Genomic DNA, 21223 nt, shown 5'->3' on the forward strand with positions numbered 1-21223 from the left:
CGCACTTTACCTTCAAAAACAACATCAGGTTCTATCAGGTTTTACAAAATACTCTGTAAGTGTGAGTTAACTAGGTTTCAGTTGTAATTCTCTTTATACACATCTCCCATTCTTTTATTAGAATTTTTTTAAACTGCAGCCTTTGCTAAAAGCCAGTCCACAAATGCAATAAAATTTTCATTAAAATATTTAAAACCCAGAACAGCAGCAATAACATCAAAACTAAATGCTAGCAGACTGCAACAGCAAATCTCAAGAGGCCCTTCCACCACACAGCACTGTTGAAAGAGGCAGCGTTTCACACTTTGTCCAAAAAGTTATTAAGCCTGGATTCTTGAAGGGGCAAGGTAAGAAGAGTTATCCAAAATATTGGATTGTCCAAAGAAAGTGTCTGGAAGCCTCTACTCTCTCCTCTCTACTTTTTTTATAAAGGATAGTTGGATTGGTGGCGGTGGGTGGAGAGAGAGAGAGAGAAAGAGAGAGAAGAGAAGGAGAGAAAGAAAAGAAAGAAAGAAAGAAAAAGAAAGAAAGAGGGAGGGAGGGAGGGAGGAAGGAAGGAAGAGAGAGGAAGAATGAATTACTGTGTTTAGTTGAGCCTGCTGTTAATATGCTTAGCAAACTACAAGGCTTGGAGGTCTGAAGAGAGTCAGGAACTACTGCTACCCCAGAAAGGGAAGTGGGTCAACTTAGCACCAACAGATGGGGGCACTTATATATGTAAGTTGCCTATATACATTACCATCTAACAAATCCATTAAAATAAGAATTAAGTGCCTACTATGTGCCAGACATAATTATACATAGAATAGAAAATTTGAAATGAGGACTGCTCTGGGAAACACTGGCCTTGAGTACTGAGGACAAGCCCAGAAAGCTAGCCCATGAGGCCTGAGGACATGGCTATTTTCCAGGATTCTGCTCATGAGACTCTGCCCCCATGGGCCTTTTTCCAGAAAGTTCTAGAACTGTCTGAAATTCCTGTAACAGGGGTAAAGTCCTACAACTTCCAATAAAAACTTCAAACTGAAAACACACCTGGGAAAGGTAGTGCTGTTAACTTGATTTCACACAAAATAGCTGCTTTCTTGAGAGTGGTTTTGATGTGAGAGTGAAGGTTGAGTGATAACAGGGAGGAGATATAAGACAGGGATCCTGTGTACCTGAAAAGGAGCTGTCCTGTGAAGGAAGAAAATAAAGCAAAAAGGATGTCGGAAATAAAAATTCTCTTATGCCATCGTTTAGCTCGGGGAAGAACTTATCTTGCTTATTTTTACATTCACCAACGCATGGCATTATACATCACAGCAACTACCTCAACTGCCCCTCCCCACGACGCCTAAAGTCAACCCTTGGATGTTGACCAGAAGCAGATTCCAGAGCCTCGTGTCATGAACTCACAGTGGTAGCAGGAGGCTCCCTGCTCTACAACCAGGGAATGAGCATCACCAACATGAAATACAAAGGGTTGCTGAGGAAAAGAGCAGAGAAACTTGCATTCCTTCGGACTATTTGTTAGCTCTTTAAAGAAACCCTTTTCGTGGTTTGTTATGGGGCTTGTTATGGGGTTTGCAGCTCTATAGTGTACTTGTTACTATTGTTGTAATAGTTAGTTTTGTTATTATTTTCCCATAATAACCAACTACCATTTTATCCTTCCAGCGATCCAGTAAGGCAGATACCGTAACTGCATTTCAGAGGAAAAGTTCCATCACTTGCCCAAGGTCACAAAGCTATTTGTGGGTGAGAATTTGAGGCCAGATCTGCCTCCCCTTTGAAACCACTGAGCCCCTGAGAGCAAACATTATCAGGATATAAATTATGTATTTCAAGATACTTAAAAATAGTTTTGTTAACATGGAGTACTCCATAAACAAACATATGAAGTCACAATGTGCCTTTACATTATTCTTCATTTCCCGCCCCTGCCCTTGTTAGACTCCTCTTTCACTTTTCTCCCTCCCTGCCATTTCTACACACCCAACACTTTTCTCCATCCTCTGCCCTTTTCTTTCTTCTTCCTGACATTTCTTCCCTTTCTTTACATGGCTGAATGTTCTCAGAGCAGAAATAATTAAGCTGATAGGTTTGAATTGACAAGAAACAACTTCAAAAACCTTTCTCAACCAAGACTTCTCAATGGAATCACAGAACACAGAACAACTCTCTTCCCAATTCTTCCAAGAATGGTACATAGAGAGTACTATTCTAAAAGCATGAGTCAAAATTTCATGTATCACATGCAGTGGATGCTTAACTCTTTCACAAAACTTTGACAAAGGGATACCCTTGTACCTAGACAGTAAAAACATTAGAAGAAAATAATGAGTTTTGCCACTCATAAACATATACTCTAGGGGTTCCGAGGAGTTAAACATGAAAAAAAAAATAGTGAGCGAAACTGACTAAAAATATGAGGAAGTGAAAACAAGTGTTAGACCTAGGAATAAATCCAAATAGAAGGGGAATTCAGTCATTCTTATAAACCAACTTCCATGATATATACACATATCATCTGTGCTTTTTAAATTAATATTTGTCTTTAAATATTTTCATATTTTCTTTTCATATTTCTCTTTTTGTTTAAGGTATTTATGTTAAAAACATATCAGGCCCCAGCTAAGCCTGTCTCCTTTATACGGAAAATTGAAGGAGAATTGAAATAAATAACTTTCTATGTGATTCAGTTTTACAAAATGTAAGGTCCCAGCTCCACCTAAGGTCACCCTGACCATTACAGTAATAATCATCTTACCCTAGGGAACCCTGTATTAAGAAAATCAATCAACAAATGCTTACTGAGCCCAGTAATTTTCATTGCACTGTACTTGGAATTACAAAGTCTCTTTGAATGAAGAGCTGATATTCTAATTTTGGAAGACCCACTCCACTACAATATGGCAGATGCTAAAATCAACTCCATCTGCCTCTTTAGAAGATACATAAAACCTTGCTACATGTAACACATTTTGAGTCCCCAGGACCCCAGAAAAGAAAGTGGTTGCCTAGACAAAAATTCAGCTCCACAATAAACAAGCAAATCTTAAGTCCAAGTGCTAAGAAAGTTCTGAGGCAAGGGATGCAACAGACCACAGGGCACAGATTTGAATATTAAGCTCAAATAACTAATCAGTCTTTGATGACATGGATTATTTGCATGATTCTTATTATTAACCAAAATTCTAAAATTTAATCACAGGGTGCATTTCTTGTTCATGTTTAGAAGCTCTTATTGAAAGGGCTCCTTCATAAAATGATATTCTAATTGCTGTGAAAATAATCAAGATACCACTAAACACTTTTGTCACAAGATCTTTATTTTTAGCCTCTTACCCTTTACTATGCTGTGGAAACCTCTACTTCACCAGTCCCTTTTATTGCTCAAAGATTATACATATTAAAGAGAAATAAGAAAATTTCAATAAATAAAACTTAAAGTAAAATTTACTCTCCCTTCTCACAATTATTCCTATAATAACTAGAAACACAAACAGGGGGATCATTATATTTCAGCAATTGTCATGGTGACAAAGTAATGCCAGACTGCACATGATTTTTTTTAATATTATCATTTGTTAAAATATTTTAAACATTGTTTGGATGTTTAACCACCAGCTGGCTAGAAATGAATTTCAGCTTACTTCATGTTACGTCTCTAAGGCCAAAGAGCCTTAGACTTTTTGAAGTCCCCACACTAACAGGGTCCACATGTGTAAATAAGGAAAGCAAGCTTTACAGCTTGGGGGTTTGTGTAGACCTGGATCTCACTCCCACTATGATTGAAAAATTCCCAACTTGATTAAATTTCAGTGCCTATAAAGTGTTTTGAGCTCCTCCAAGAAAGACGCTATATAAATACAAAGTATTATTATTAGGTGGCAGTGGAATTTATTAACAGTTTAGTTATTCCATCAGTTTGTTGGCATGTAGTTTTTGTTCTGGCTTGAACAAATCCACCTGTAGGGCTAAAACATAATTCAGTTCAGTGATTCAAAAAGCCACCCTGTCTCAGACAATAAAGAAAGCAACGATAGTCTCATTGACCAGAAACAGAAAATTAACCTATGCTGTTGCAGTCTCATGTCCCAACTTACCATGAGTAAAGTCATGCTAACCCATTGCCAGGGTCACCCGAACTCAACTATTCTGTCTTTCGAGTGGCATCTTTATTAAACCATCATAATTACCCTTCATCACATACACTGCAAAACCGAATGCACCCAAAATACTCTTCTCACTCAGTAATTCAAACTTTCATGACCTACCCTTTTTTACCTACATTTCTGGATATAATGATTTTCATATGTTTAGTACCAACTATCAAATTTTATAGTTTATTTGCCAATTAAGGAAGAAATATTTATTGATTTTCTATAATAACAAAGAAAAATTCACACATGCACAGCTCTATGTGTAAGGTACTGTGCTGGAAAGAAGAAAAATATGAAATATAAAATAAATCCAAGGGATTTAGGATTCAACTGAAGAAATGAGATGCGTGCACTCTGAAAGACGATTAACAATATAAAGCAGGTAGCTCTTGTTCAATGAATTAAATCAGACATTATACTAATTACGAGTGTTCCAGCAGGCAGTCATACAAACAACTCAAATAGAGTAATGCATGACCAAAGTTGAGTTGGGACCAAACCGCTGGTCCTTAACACCAGGTTTCCATTAAAATCACCTGGAGAGTTTAAAATAATACTGATGCCGGGGTCCCACCCCAAACCAATTAAATTAGAAGCTCTGGAAAGAGCCCAGGCACAGAATGTTTTTAAAGCTCTCTAGGTAATTCTAATATACAGCCAAGGTTGAGAACCACTGGGCAAGACTTTGAAGAATTCAATTGGACAGAAAAGCAGTAGGGACAATATAAAGATGAGGAGGGGCCCTCCAGGTGACTAGAAAGGTGCATTTGGGGAAAAGTGAGGCAACCCAGTGTGGATGGGCAAAGGATTCTGATAAGAGAGCAGGGAAGATCAGCATGAGGGAGGAGATCTGGATAGATACACAACAGGCTTTAAAGTCCAGAACAACATCTTCACTGGTTACTTCTTTGTCCACAGCCCATTCTAGGCCTAATCTCTCCTCCAGGTGTTAGGCTTTTTAGTATTTAAAAATTTTTTTTTTAATTTGAAATTACCATCCTATCTCCAGAATCTTTACTTTTCCAGGCTAAATCACTCCCGGTTCAATCATTCCTTCTAAGACACTCACGCATTCTCAAAATTTGAAGCCCAGGAAAACTCAGTCCTTGGAATCTGGTGTCACCAGGCAGAGCAGCCCTTCTTCACACTTGGTACTGGACCTTGCCATGTAAAGCTGAGGCCTTAGCACTTTTGCATTCTGGTCGTATCACTGCATACATATGGAGCTATTTAGTCAACTCAAGCCTTTAATGTTGGGTGGATGCTGTCTTGTCTTGCTTTGTTTTAATAAACCACATAGTTATTCTATGTATGTGCAGTTGATTTTTTTTTAACTGCAGGATTTTGCATTCATCTCTGTTCTATTTCAGCATATTTGTTTTGGCCCGCTCTCCCAGCCTCCTTCCTTGAAAGTTAATTATGTTTGATTAACATGATCTGAATGTGTCTATTTCCAAGTGCCAAAGTGAAGTGTTCATTAGCCCTTCGGTGAGATGCACAAATTACTCTACCAAACAGCAAGAAACCAATTTGGACTCTTGGGAATAATTTAACTCAATTCCAAGACACTTCCATGCCATTTCCCTGGTATTACTTCCAACTAAACAATTTATGTGAAGGAAAGGGAGCAAGGAATCAATGCGCTATAAACAAAGAAGTGAAGAATCGACATGAATTTCCTATATAGATTTCTGTGACCTTTGATCACTTAATCATCATCTACACTTCCTTTGTAGAAGTCCAGTGTGAGGTGGAAATGTAGATCCTGAACCCTCTTTCTGCCTCTTAGTCTCTCTACCACTATACACAGATTTATTTCATTCCAAGATCCTAAGCTTTAACCTATTGTTAATTATAAGCCTCTTCACAATTAAATCTATGAGAAATGTTATTTCTATTCAGAGGACACATTGGAGGAAGGTCCTGCCTCCAATTAGCACTCCTCTCTAAAGAGCAACTTCCAACCTCATCTGGACTTAGCTCTGGCCAGGGCCCACTTTCTTTCTCTGTACATCAGAAATTATATTGACCTACTTTCCTCAGCATAGCTAATAAAAAGTTGTGTGAAGCACCGTCCAGAGATAACATGGTCTATAAATGCTTTCTGTTCTGCAAATTGCATGGGACAGCCATGCATTTCTACAACTGAGAAGCCAAGTGCGTCCCAAGTTTGCATCTTAGTTATAACTAAGAGAATTCCTTGTGTTTGCAAGTAAGAGATGCTTTTTACTTGGCAGGTTTATTTCCTTAAATAAATGAGATAATCCAAAGAACAGTGGTTATTTTTGTTCTTGTTAATTTTCTACTGTTTCCTTCTAGAATACAGAACAAGAAAGATTAAAGAAAATATGAAAAGTGGAAGCCTATGGAATGTCTCTGAGTTCAGAAATAAACATGAGCATGACCTCACATTTAAGGCTGAGCTATGTGTGTGTGAACATATGCTTGTGTGAGTATATGTGCTTGAGATCACATATTTAGAGGGATGTTTAGCCTGAGAATGACCTCTTGCCTCTTTGAGCAGTGGCAGCACATGACAGGGAAGGAGGAAGAGAGCTCTGGATGCCCAAACAGTGGAGACAAAAGGCTGCTTCACATTCCATCAGGAGGAGCTGAGATGGTGGAACCAGAGAGTCATGTGGCACCAAGCACTTCATGTTCAGATTCCGCAGTTTCTAAAAGTGTTCGTCATGCTTAATTTTCCCCCTTTGCTGATATTAATAATGATAGCACTTAGCATTTCTAAAACACTTTTCATCTTCAAAGCACTGTATGAACATTACCTAATTAACTAACATTAACTAATTATAATTAAACTTGCCCTGGGCTCACATATCAGAAGAACTTTAAGAAGGGAGTGGGGAGGGAGGAGAAAAGGAAAAAAGCTTTCTAGCCAGACAGGTTTCCCGAGTTTTCTCAGACTGCATTTTGATTCAAATTATCACAGATTTTCAAACAATTTTTGAGAAAACCTAGGCCTCCCTTGCTTTCCAATGGTTAAATATTGATGAGAACAATAATAAACAATCTCCAGGAAAGAAAACTGTCATTCTTATACTAATTTGTATTGATAGAAGATTTTAAATACCAATTAAAAGGTGTTTCTCTGAAGCAACATGCTCTAACATATTGAGCCAAAGAAACTTACTTTCCTAGAGCAACTTCTCACTTCACACACACACACTCACATGCGCACACACTCCACAGACACATACACAGACTCACTGCTGAGTGAGTGGCGTCAGAATTCTGATTTCCAATCTTTAAGTGCAGTGAGCTCAGTGTTCTAACTCACGAGCCTGTTTCAGACATTTTAATGTATCTATTGAATTTCCTTTTTATTAACCTTAGCAAAAACTTTCAGTAATATTATATCCCAAGATCAAATAAAGCATCCTGTTTCCATAATTCCTAGACAGAAAAGCCATATAATCAAATGAGTCTATTTGGATGCTTATTTTCTGTACGTTGCACTTATCCAAATTTATACTTGAAGGAGCGGGTGGGGAGATAGGGTTTAAGGCCTCTTAAGAGTTCCCTCTTGTTTTCATTCTAGAAATGTCTAAATGAAATATGTAGCTATGCTTGACTGGAAGCCATTGCTAAGACTTTGTTCTAGTCAGAACATGCTCAGACTGTTCTAAAGTATTCGCTTTAGCAACATGCAAGTTTAGTATTGTATCAAAAATAACGTTCCCCTTTATATAAACTCCTTTTAAAATGTCAGCGTTTAGTAAGGCAGCTGTGAAAAATGTGGCAATAATGGCATAATTTATCTTGTTTTGTTTTAAGTTCACGCTGCTTGCATTGGTGAAATAATTCTGTTTCCATCAACAAAGCAGACCCTCAAAATGTTATAGAGAAATCATTGCAACACGCCTTTATTCCTATAGGTTTGCTTACTTTAAAGGTCTCCAAGCTTGAAAAGGATGTGATCTTCACTCCTCGGTGAGTCTCCAGGAGAGACTGATACAGCTCAGCTGACAGTGGTTACTCTCAGAAGCTGGTTATCGATCAGCTAAGATGATGTGTGCCATTTATCTCTGCTGAATTTGATCTTTTTATTGTGCTCCTCTAACCTCTATGTAATGAAAGCCTGCGGGCCAGTGCTTGGTGGATCTTTATCCACTAAAGTCACTTCCACCTTCTTATTACCCATGTGCCTCCCCATGAAGATACACTTCATCTTTCTCCTCTGATGACTGGATATCAGAGATAATAGAAGGAAAACTGGAAGGACAATCAAAATATCATCATGGAGAGGCCAGTGTATTTCATCTAGGGGCTAAATACTCTTCGTTTTTCAAACATGAGCCTTAGGCTTCTGCTTTGTAAAGACACAGCCATATTTGAGTTATTTTGCTCTCTTGAGAAGACTGTTTTGTTTGTTCGTTTTTTAAAAAAAACAGCAGAAATTAATTCAGTGCTTGGAAAGTGTCCAATATCAAAGAAAAATGTGTGGATTATATGGAATTCAACATGTCAGATTATAAGAGGGATGATCCTGCATCACAGGCCTCTTTCAGAAATACGAGACAAATAAAACGGACCACCAAATAAATCAAAAGAGGACATAATTTTGAAGAATGATATTTAAAACCCTTTCTCCATAAGACTAATGACATGTGCCATTTTTATTTGATAGCCTGAAGCAAAGTCACCTAACAACCCATGACGCTTACAGAATCCCGTCTTTATGTTTTAGCTTCTGCCAGAGAAGTTCTAAAACTCCTTATGGCATCTTATGAAAGCTCAGTACACGGTGAATACAAATCTGCAAAAGCTTGCTCTCCCACCTTAATCCTTTAGAGAGATTTATTCACTACTGATGAAAACCTAATTTCTGAGCCCTGCCTATTTGCTGAATCTAAAATCTCTGTTACACTCTTGATAATTGCTCTACATAATTCCAGTTTCAGATGGCATAATATCTGTCCAAGCAACAAACATCTTTATACAGTGAGACCTTCCTCAAACATTCTTCTAAGTACAGAAAAAAAGGAACTATTTTGTACACCATGGGTACTGAGCTTGAAAATACATAATAAGCCACAAAGATTTGGTGTGCAAAGGTAACACAAACCCAACGTAAATATCCGAAGGCCAAAACTTGCTGGGCATAGGTCCCATACAGAGCCTATCTCACAATGTTTTCACATTATTTAAATTTATATGCTTACTGATGGGTAATTTCTGCTGGAAACTCAAGGAGCTGTGACATGCAGAAAGTCCACCTTTGTTTGATCTGTTATGCTTGATGAGAGAATAAGGATTCTAATTAGAAGCTGAGTTTTCAACAACTTATTCTGAATAAAGGCAAAACAACTTCAAAAAGTGAAACCATCATCTTCTAAAGAGAAAAGTTCTCAAGATCAAGGCTGATTGGGGGTTTTGAAGCATAAAAGAGTTCCTCATGTAAAGGCATTGGGAATGTGGGAAGGATCAATTTAGAAATCTGATTTTTCCAAAGGAACTACATAAAATATGCAGTGTATTTGATTAACACACACATACACATCACTTGCCAGGACTGTCCCCTAAAAAGGACCTCATGGCCAGGAGCCTCCTTCTTCAACTTACAATTTGCAACAAAGCCAATAACAGAAGCCCAGCTAAAAGTCATGCACAGAATAAAGGAAAGGAGGACATGGATTCATGTTTAGTAAATGAACTAAGACAATCTCTGTAATGACTGTTACATTTCATTTGTGTACTCCAAGCAAAATCTGTTAAAAATAAATTATATATGTTTAAACTGGAAGTGTTCCTCGCATAATGGTATAAGGTACCCAGGGCTAAACTGAAATGATCATTCTAAAACTACAAAAATCTCAGGAACATAAATTATAATTTCACGGTATGCCTTGAAATGGTAGTTTTGCAATAAAATTAAAATATATATTCTCAGTGTTTGTCTGGCAAATGCAAATACATGAAACAAACATGGTTAGTAAATGAACCAACAATTTGCTACATTTGGAAAATCTGTTTTTACACTGAAAACTTCAATTGGCAAAAACCTCAAAATTTTCTTTCTGAAGGAATTACTATTGGTATAATTCACATGATGGTTCCAAAATGATCAGTGATTGTAACAATAGAGATTCGCCATGCAACAGTAAATAGTCTTGCTACACTAATTTTCTTTGTTTTATGTACATAGTCTTCAAACAAGGGCAAATATAAACCAATTGCTGACGGATCAAATAGAGGTAAAACCAGAGGTTCAAATTACAAAAGAAATAAAAACCAACCTTAAATTAAGAAGACATATTGCCCAGATGGTTTTTGCTTGCTTCTTACCTATCTTGTTTGCAAGTGTAAGTAGACAGCCTAAGGGCTAAAAAAAAAAACCTCAAAATGGGACTGCCAGTGTTTCAGCAACTCACCTGCCACCAAAAGAGCTTATTGAATTCTAGTATCAATTGTATTTTTTAATATAAACAAACATTGTTGATTTACAAATTTTTAGAGCAATGACACATAGTTAGCATTCTCCTTGCAATAGAAAACTTGCTTGGAAGTGACTTTGTCCTGTCTTTTTCAAAAGTGCATCATGTAGCAGCAGCTGCTTTCCTCTGAAGTAACGCTTATTTTTTCTACCATACTGGCCATACCATGCCATCATCCATTCTTTTTTTAAAAAGATGTTAGTTCATTTGAAAGATAACAATTTACTATTGTTGTTGATATTTCCTGAATTCTGCACCAACCAAATACAGATGCAATGACACAGACATGCTAGGAATCTACACTATTTGATCACATAGCTCTGTATGTTCATGGACAAAAAAGAAATCTGAATTAGCATACTTGTTTGATCTTTTCTCTGAAAGGTCTAAAGAACATTATGTTTAAAACACTATTAAATTCTACCTATTAAAGCACTCTTTGCCAGAGACAACAGTGCAGAGCAAAAAGACAGGGAAGCTGCTAAGTTAGAGACCAACACTCAGAGTCTGAGCTTTTCTACTGGCCACCGACCAGTGGAGCTTTGGTCATTAAACACCCATCCTCTTTACCTCAGGATGTTCATTTATAAAATGAGGAGGTTTGCCCTGTTATGAATACCAAAGGCAGTCTCAGAACCCCTGATCATATAGTGAAGCGAGGAAAGTGGATAAATAGGTTTTTTTTTCTAAAGAGATTTTTTTTAGAGGAGTTTTAGGTTCACAGCTAAATTGAGAAGGTACAGAGATTTCCTATATATCCCTTGCCCCACACTTGTATAGTTTCCCCCATTATCAACATCTCCCATCAGAGTGCTACATTTGTTACAATTGATGAACCTACTTGGACTCATAATAATCACCCAAAGTCCATATTTACCATAGGGTTCACTCTTGGTATTACACATTCTGTGAGTTTGGGCAAGGGTATAATGACATGTACTCATCATTATAGTATCATTTAGAGTATTTTCAGTGCCCTCAAAATCCTCTGTGCTCTGCCTATTCATCCCTCTTCCCTCCCTCCCAGCCTCTGGCAACCACTGATCCTTTTACTGTCTCCATAGCTTTGCCTTTTTCAGATGCCATATTGTTGGAATTATATAGTATATAGTATGCAGCCTTCTCAGATCAGCTTCTTATACTTAGTAATATGCATTTAAGATTCCTCATGTCTTTTCATGGCTTGTCAGTTCATTTCTTTTTAGTGCTGAATACCACTCCATTGTCTACATGTACCAAAGTTTATTTATCTATTTGCCTACTAAAGGACATCTTGGTTGCTTCCAAGTTTTGGCAATTATGAATAAAGCTGCTATAAACATTCCTGTATAGGTTTTCATGTGGACATGTTTTCAACTCCTTTGGGTAAATATTAAGGGTGGACTGTATGCTAAAAGTATGTTCAGTTTTATAAGAAACCACCAAACTATTTTCCAAAGGGGCTGTACCATTTTGCATTCCCAATAACAATGAGGGAGAGTTCCTGTTGTTCCACATCCTCACCAGCATTTGCTGTTGTCAAGCGTTCTGGATTTTGGCCATTCCAAATAGGTATTTAGTGGTATCTTGTTGTTTTAATTTGTACTTGCCTGATGACATATGATGTAAAGCATTTTTCTATACTAATTTGCCATCTGTATATCTTCTTTGGTGAAATATCTGGTAAGGTCCCTGGCCCACTTTTTAACTGAATTGTTTGTTTTCTTCCTGTTGACTTTTAAGAGATTTTTTTGTGTATTTTTGGATAACAGTCCTTTATCAGATGTGTCTTGTGCAATATCTTCTCCCAGGCTGTGGATTGTCTTCTCATTCTCTTGACATTGTCTTTTCCAGAGTGGAGGTTTCTCATTTTAATGAAGTCCAGTTTATCAATTATTTATGTCATAGATGTTATATCCTTGGTGTTATATCTAAAAAAATCATTGCCGTGAAGGTCATCCAGGTTTTTTCCTATGTTATCTGTTAGGAGTTTCATAGCTTTGCTTTTTACATTTAGATATAGATCATTTTCAGTCCATTTTTGTGAGGGTTGTAAGGTCTATGCCTAGATCCCTTTTTTGGCATATGAATATCCAGTTGTTACAGCAGCATTTGTTGAAAAGACTGTCTTTGCTCCATTTACTGCCCTTGCTGCTTTATCAAAAATCAGATGACTATATTTATGTTTTTATAGTCTATGTAAGTTCTTGATGATAAGTTTTTTGAAAAGTTTCATTAATTTTTTTCAGAAGTTATTAATGTTCAAGGCTACTCAGAGGTGCAAATGGGTAATATAAGTGATGCCCTAATACCCTGGAAGAGTTTATACACATCGGGTTGTGAGTGGTTTACTCCTAGGAAGAACCTCGTAGTTCAGTGTACACTACATCTGCCAATTCAAATCTGATAACACTGAGAAAGTACAATTTCTGTTTTCATCCAATAAATCCTTTGATGGCTTTCTAGTATTTCAATTAAATACTAGCTTGCTTAATAATTTAACTGGATAATTGAAATTTTGCTATGATTTGAAGAGAAGAGAAGTGTTCATTCAGGACAACCCTACCATAGACCTCCATCTCCCCCACCCTTAGCCCATCAATTTCTATTGCCTCATCTTAGCCTATTTTTCTGCATAGCACTTACTGCCATCTGGCACTAATTTGTATATGTATTTATTGTTTGGTAATTGTCTGCTTTACCCAGCAGAATAAAAGCTCCAAGAGGGTAAGGATTTTGTCTTGCTCACTCCTATATGCCTAGTATGTAGAAAAACACCTAGCACATTGTGGATGTTTAATAAGTATTTTTTAACTGAATAATGCCATTTGATTAATTTAAAGGGATTATCATATGAACCGTCACAATTACTAGCAACAATAACATTTAATGTGCCATAATGTATAATGTATATCTATATAAACTTTATCTCGGGAAAAGGAGAAGAAAGTCAAAAAGAGAAAAGGAAGATTTGTGAGCATAAACCCTTCTAGACCCTTGCTACTCCAATGGTGTGGTCTAGGGACCAACCATATTAGCATCACACAAAAGGTTGTTAGAAACATAGAATCTTAGGCCCCACCCAAAATCTGCAGTTAGAATCAGTATTTTAAAAAGATGCCTGTGATTCATATGTACATTAAAGCTTGAGAAGCACTACCCTGGGGACCTATATAGGAGGCATATTTACGGAACACACCAAAAAATTTCGTTCCTCACCTGGTATAGGCTTCCAGCCGCCATAGCTAAGTAGAAGGTGATTCCTCATTCTTCTCTTTCACATCCCTCCCAGTTTGATTAAATCAGGTTTACCTTCAGCAACTGTCTTACTACAAGGTCTAGAATGATATTGGAAGGCTGCCACATCCATTCTAGAAAGACTCCCTTGCTGCTTAATGATACTTGAAATTCCTTTAACAGAGGACAGGAATCTTTCATTTCTTAAACAGAAATAAAAAGCCTAAAGTGCAAATACCCAGAAAAGGTAAAATATAGACAAAAACTTAAACATACTAAGGGAAATCCAAAACAAGAATAAAAGACTGATATTAATATCTGCAAGCTTTGCTAGAAAAGGAGTTGAGAGAGGAGAAAGGTATTCAATGTTTACATCTTGTTCACTAAAGAGGTAACATGACAGAAAGAAGGGAATGTGGGAACCAGAAAATTTAAGGCATGAGAATTTTTGTGGGGCAAACACAATGTACTTTGAATTGAAAAAAAAATTGCTCACATAAATTTGTGAAGATTTTTAAATTTCCAACTTCATATTGAAGTACTTTATTTTCACAGTTTTGATAATCCAAGTTTTATCCAATAACCCAAAATAAATTTACAGCACAGTGAACTACAATCTTAGTGTCACTGATTCAATCTGCAGGCAGCATATCCAACAAATGGAAGAAATAGCCCCAGGAGGCCATGTTGAAAAGAAGTACCCTAGTGGGTGTGCCATTTGGAAAAATTAGGACAATGAAAGAGCCCTTTTTCTGGGAACTCAACCTGCTACCAGCTGATAGTCATCTGAAGAGGCACTTTTCTATAAATCACTATAATTTAAAAACCAAATGCTTTGAAACTCTTTTTGCCAGATCAAATCAAACTGACTCTCAGTTGGTGGAAGGCCCAGATGTGAGTTTCGTAACACACATCAATTACTATCTAATCCATCACTTGCAATGGCTGAATACGCTCAGTGCCATTTCCAGAACAAGTGTCATGGAAACAGATAACAGCATCTAGGTATAAGGGGAATTAAAAAATCTCTAGTCACTGTCTGCAAAGCATCAGTGGATCATGTGTAAGCACATGCTCAGTTTGGCCTTTTAATCTCAAACAATATCATCTCAAGCTATTTAAAGCCCAAGTTGGAAGCAGCAAGAGATGTTGTTATATAAGGAAAATATCCATTTCTACAACAGCAATTTTATAACAGCTCCTTGGATACTTTCTCTGGTAGTAGCCAAAATTTTCCAGACAATGATATGGTCACTATCATGACTGTTAACCTCAGTGATGGACACATGGGTTCACTCCTACATGAAAAATGTTGATTAATTTGTATCCTTCACATTACCATAGGGTGCTTTCAACAGAAAATAACATTGTAAGTCTACACAAAGTGAATAAGCTAACAGTAATAGTAAACAGGCCATTTGAACAACCAGACTATTCTCACAGCTGACTCTCCAGTCCCACATAGCCTGGTGGGGTTATGTCAGGTATAAAACTTCATTTTCTGCTTCAACTGACTAATTTAACCAAGTGCAATTATCCTAATGAGAGATCATCACCATCATCATCACCATCACTAAAATTTATTTAGTACTTAGGATGTAGCAGGTACTGCTTCGAATATTTTACATGCACTAATCCATTTCTTCCTCATAAAATCATATGTGGTAAGTACCATTATTATCCCCATTTTACAAATGAGGAAACTGAGGCTAGAGCGCTTAAGGAACTTGTGTAACTTGTCATACAACTGTGTTGGATGCTTGACAGAGTACAGGCTCCATTCTTCCTCGTTGCATTTCCTATAGCTCCATACAATATTATCAATAAGAGAGCCAAACCAAAAAAAAAAAAAAAAAAAAAAAAAGTTGTTGCTAGGGGCTGGAGGGAAGAAGGAATGGAGAGTTATTGTTTAACAGGTATGGAATTTTAGTTCTACAAGATGAAAAGAAACTTGGAGATGGATAGTGGTAATGGTTGCACAATATTATGAATGTATTTAATACCCATGAACTGAACACTTAAAAATGGTTAAGATGATAAATTTCATGTTACATACATTTTACCACAATAAATTTTTTTTGGGGGGTGGGGAGAAGAAAAGATCCAGATAAGTAAAGGAAACAGAGGTCCCACTAGGAATATTTCTTTGTACCAATCAGTTTTGCTATTTAAAAAGGGCATCCATGGAGTTGGTTTTGTACGTGCCCAGAGCTGTGGCTTTGGAGATATAATGAATGGCCTGAAGCCCACTACCTCCTGGAATACACTGCTTGGGAGGATTTCCCAAAAGGTATGATCACATGGAAATCACCTCAACAAGGACATCCTTCCACCAAGGTGTGCTCCTCCAGTCCCCCCACAGTGGGCATCAGGATCTTAACTGTACCACTTAGGAGAGATGCATCAGCCTAAACCGTTCATGGAAACTACAAACGATTAACTACAATGATAGATTCCTTCCTATGGAATAAGAACTATAAGCAGTGTTCTATATATTTGACGAAAGCAAAAATTACACAAAAGAAAATACAAAATTCATCTGACCTAGAAATACTCAGCATAGTATATGGCCAATCTCATTCGACAAATATTTTCTCTTTTGCATCAACTCCACTTATTAAAGAATTGGTGAAGAGACACGTACCTGCACACCAGTGCCAAGAAGCACCAAGAGCAGGATTCCCTCATCGCTGGCATCATCCGTGTTGTGGAGGACAATGACATCCTCCTGCACTGGGCTTCTGCTCAGGAGGCTAGAGATTCCACACAAATCCTCTTCTCCAAGAAGGACACCGGTGCAGGTGACTCCTGCACCTCTGAGGAGGAACGGACCTTTGACCAGGACTATGAACCTGACGGGGCCGTCTTCAGCACGGTGCAGCCATGGCCTCGCCACTCACAGTCCACGAGAGGTGCAGAGCCCAGCTCCCGCCGGGGCTTCTGGGCCTTCTCGGTGAGTGAGTCGGAAGGAGCTCAAGTCCATACACCCTTCAAAGTCGGGCCTCAGCTGGGCCTACCTGGTCCTGGTCACGCAGACTGAAGGCTCCTGCCCACCCTGCCTCTGCTCTGTGTCCTTATCTCATCTGCTGTTGGCCAGCGCTCTACAGGACCACCTTTTCTGCCTCGTCTTCCTCCGCGACTCCTCGGCCCTCTCCAACTCCTTCCACCACCTCCAGCTCTTCGACCAGGCCAGCTCCAATGTGGTGTCTCGCTTCCTCCAAGATTCCTGCTCCACCACCTTCAGCAGTGTCTCCCGAGTGACCAATGTCTTCCTCCCGGGAGCCCTGCAGCCACACCAGGAGGGAGCCTCTCCGACCCTTTTCCCGCCCGGAAGACCCCCAGGGCCTGGGTCGGAGGTCGTTTCCGGGCGCCTCCTGCCCTGAGGAGGAGTGGGGCTCACCGCCCTGGCGCCGAGAGCCGTCTGCAGCAGGTCCCTGTAGCGAAGAGTCCGGCTCTTCTCAGGGCTGAGGAGCCGAGTGCTCACTCGGGGAGAGCTGGGCAGGGCTGCGTGTGGCCAGGGGAGGTCCCCAGGGTCTCGACCCCAGCCTGAGGCGCGAAGCTCAGCAGTTCCTCCCGGGGTACCTCAGCTGAGAGGGTTCCGCTGAGGAGCACGAGGCGCAAGAAAACTGACGAGTACCGCCTGAGGAAGCCGGAAATCTTCAGGCCCAGGGCGGGAGCGCAGGAACCCACCCCCGCACAGATACCCGATCAACACATTCTCTGAGGGTCGTGAGAACCCGGGGCTGCGCCTGCCGAACGAGCGACCTCCTCCGCCTCCCTTACTGCCTGTACCACGACGACCTCGGCTACATCCAGGGCACGAGTGACCTTCTCTTCCTGATTCTCTCCGTCTCTCAGAACGAGATGGATGCCTTCTGGTGCTTTTGTGGCTTCACAGAGCTCCAGGAACTCTGAGGAGATAATGAAGCGGCAACTGGAGCAACTCCTGAAGCTCCTGCAGGTGCTGACGCGCTGCTCGGGACTTGCTGGACTCCCAGGACTCTGGCTTTCTCTGCTTCTGAGGCCGGTGGCTGCTTAAGGGGGTCCAGGAGGGGAATTCCCCTTCCCGGAAGTGGTTCGGCTGTGGGGGATTCTGGGGACGGGCTGCATCTGCTGGCGGCCTGCGCTTTCCTGGACGTGGACACCCTCGCGCTTCCCAGCTTCTGCTCCAGCGAGACCTTCAAGCACATAATGGGCTGACCACGAAGCCGAGTGTGGAGGACGCGCTGATTCGGGCCGAAGCCCTCTACTCGCCGCTGACCGCCTGCCACGTGAGTCCCTGACCCCTCCCAAAGACCCCCAACCCCATCAAACCTCTGACTTTTCTATCCCTATCCCCCAACCCTCCGCGAGCTGCCACGCGACGTGCAGGAGGTCCTAGGTCTGGCGCCGTCCTAAGAGCCCCACAGCCTCTCGCTCCCTTCCTCCACCGCCACTATCCCCCACCGGTGCCCTGCCGGCTCGGCCTCCCCTCAGCAGACAGGGTCCCGCAGTGGGACAGCAGCCTGGAGTCCTGGAGTCCTGCCGGGGGGGTCTGAGGAAGGTGCGACTCCTGACCCTACGGGGCCTGCTGGGTCACGTCGTTGGTTTGGGCCTGGGTGGGAAGGGGTGGTGGCTCGACCCCTCTGACCACTCTGCAGACGCCACGTCTGGCCAAGTGACCCTGGTCCGGCCAATGAGCCACAAGAGGAGGCCCCTTGGGGGTGAGTGGTGGGGGTTTGTGGAGGCAGGGCTCCCTTACCTCCCTGAGTTTGCGGCATTTGGAAGAGTGAGGATGCGGGTGCGGCCACATTTAGCTGTGTGGACACATTTCCCTGGGAAAACGGAGACGCAAGGGCCTGCAGAGCTGCTCACAATGCGACCCTGCCTACTAGCTTGTTATGTGAGAAAAATAAACTGGCGTTTAATTAGAAAGAGAGAGAGGGAGAGAGAGAGGGAAGAGAGAGAAGAGAGAAAGAAAACTGGTGAAGACTCAATCAGGTATTGCTGAGGGAAATGTCTCGGCTCTAAAGTTCCTGCCTAGGTCTTCCGGTAAACTGTCCTTCATACTCGGTGTGCTCCACGCTGTCCTATTATGCCTATGTCCTGTGTTTGGAGTGTCATTTCGTCACATAATTTCCCTCAATACTAATTCCAGGCAGTTTTTAGTCTTTGCTTTTGCCTTGCATAGGGCGTGGTTTAAGTGTAGAGTTTATAGCAGTGGTATTTCTAAGAACGTTTGCTTCCTCCTGTACATTTTACACTTTTACAATTCAGGAAAGATGTCTCTTTCAATGTGCATAGTCCTGCAGTGCTGTTCTTGTTTGTATGTCCCTGCTTCAGGTGACTCCCAGTCTTGCCCACACAGCCATTCTGAGACTATTGAAGAAATATTTGTCTTGTTTTGTGGCTCTTTTTGTTGAGAAAAATATTAGATCTTCAGTGTTTAAATGGAGGATGACTTGCTCTCACCTAGCTTGTTTGGGGGAAAATATGCTGTCTTCCCCACCCACCCTTACACCCTATTTCTAAAACAATAAGCATTCTTATTGACTCTTGTAAGACAGTTAACATATAATCTATCTCATCTCAGAGAAAGGAATATTAATTTCCAAAGTCTGCTTTAGGTGTCTGGAACAAGACACAAAAAAGGGCAAGCTAAGAAATCATTTGTGACTCACATGAATGAGTCCCTAAAAAAGGAACTGACTTCAGCTAGCTCTATCAGTAGCTTTTGCTGTATTCTCAGCCTCCAGGGAAATGTTTAATGTGCTAGAGTAATAATCTTCTGTGTGCTATTATCTGAAGAACTAAAAACCTAAAAATATTCCATAAAGTTGTTAGTTTTGACCAAGAAGGAAGGAAACTCAGATGCCAACATTTGACCTAAAAATGTGCTAAACAAACTAACTAGAAAAATAAGAGACACGAACTTTTTATGTTTGTGGAACTTCCAAAGAGGAGCTTATCTCTCAGTTTCTGTTTGTTTTTTTTTTTAAATCTAATTAATACTTTGCATTGGAAATAGCTTTAAAAAAAATCTTTGTTTATGCAGTGAAATAGTGAATCTACTGAAAAATCATGCAAATAATGCAGTAGAAAAATAAAAACAATTTAAAAACCTAAATCAGTTAGGATTCATTTGGATGCAACTAAAAGAAGTTGTTCAACTCAAAATGAAGTTCAACTGAAAATGAATGAAGTTAAAAATAAGGAGAAGGAGGGAAATTGTTGCCTCACAAAACAGTAACATCAGAAAGTTGAGCCAGGGGCTCCAGTAGTATCAGAATTCAGTTTCTCTCCACCTCCTGGCTCTTCTAACTTGTGGGTTGGCTTCATTCTCAAGTAAACCTTATCCTCATGAAGACCTTGTAGTTCAGATTTACATCAGCCTAGAGCTCGCAATCACTGCAGAGAGATTATCTCTTCCTCATAATTCTAAGAAATGTCCCAGAATTGAGTATCATTGTCCTGAACTAGGTTACATGCCCATCCTTGAACTAACCACATGCCAAAGGAACAATATATTAGATCTGGGGTGGAGGGAAGTACTGCACTTGAGCCCCATTCTCATGGCTGAAGGAGCTGGGGAGGGAGGGTCCCCAGAGTAAAATCAAGGTGCTATTACTAGAAAAAGGTAAATGGATGCCAGACAAGCTAAAGGTTGTCCAATCCAGCACTCAAAGTAACTTCTCAAACTCAGCTTGTGACGTATTTAACAAGAATTTTTAAAAAGGAAAATTAAGTCCAGTAATGCAGTGTCACAATTCCAACTCTTGACTAATCGGCAAACACATACATACATAAATAAATATATTAGGATAGTAGCCCTTCCATTTCAACAAGAAAATATGTAGGTCACTCAAATGGAAATTAAAATCTGAATCTGCTCAGAAACAATTGTTAGCTCAGTTCTAAAGCCACTAGCTCAGTTCTAAAGCCACAAGCATCCAAGCACATGATAATACACTCTCATGTCACAGAGGTCCTATTCCTCTTCACTTCAGTTTGCATCTTGTTCTGACATTATACCATATGGCATGGGCCAAGTGCTCTTGTATGCAAAGTGAGTTCAGAGTAAATGAGCTAAAAATGTCTTACATACATAATGGCTCTTGTTTCAACTTAGCTGTGACTACCAGATTGCTGCAGACACCAAAATAATAATGCTGCTAATGAGGAGATTTGTTCATAACTTACTACACTGTCAACTCTAATGTTCAACCATAATGGTTATTATTTATTGATATGTTGTGTGTATACAAAGCAGTGGCTGAGGCCAAAAGCTGCCTCTTAACAGAACCCATGCCTATTAGATTGTGCATAATCTCCTACAGATAATTATTTTTTTTAAAAATCTGCCCAAAGTCTCTGTTATTTGAGACATCTTAATTGAAAAGACAGAGACCTAGATTTAAAGTCAGAATA

At 39.8% G+C, this 21223-nt stretch overlaps 1 pseudogene; it reads left to right on the forward strand.

The window, feature by feature from the left end:
* Window positions 1-226: 226 nt before the first annotated feature.
* On the forward strand, window positions 227-18445 carry LOC135321188 (TBC1 domain family member 17-like; annotated as a pseudogene).
* Window positions 18446-21223: the final 2778 nt, after the last annotated feature.

This window comes from Camelus dromedarius, chromosome 4, assembly GCF_036321535.1.
Source record: "Camelus dromedarius isolate mCamDro1 chromosome 4, mCamDro1.pat, whole genome shotgun sequence".
NCBI lineage: Eukaryota > Metazoa > Chordata > Mammalia > Artiodactyla > Camelidae > Camelus > Camelus dromedarius.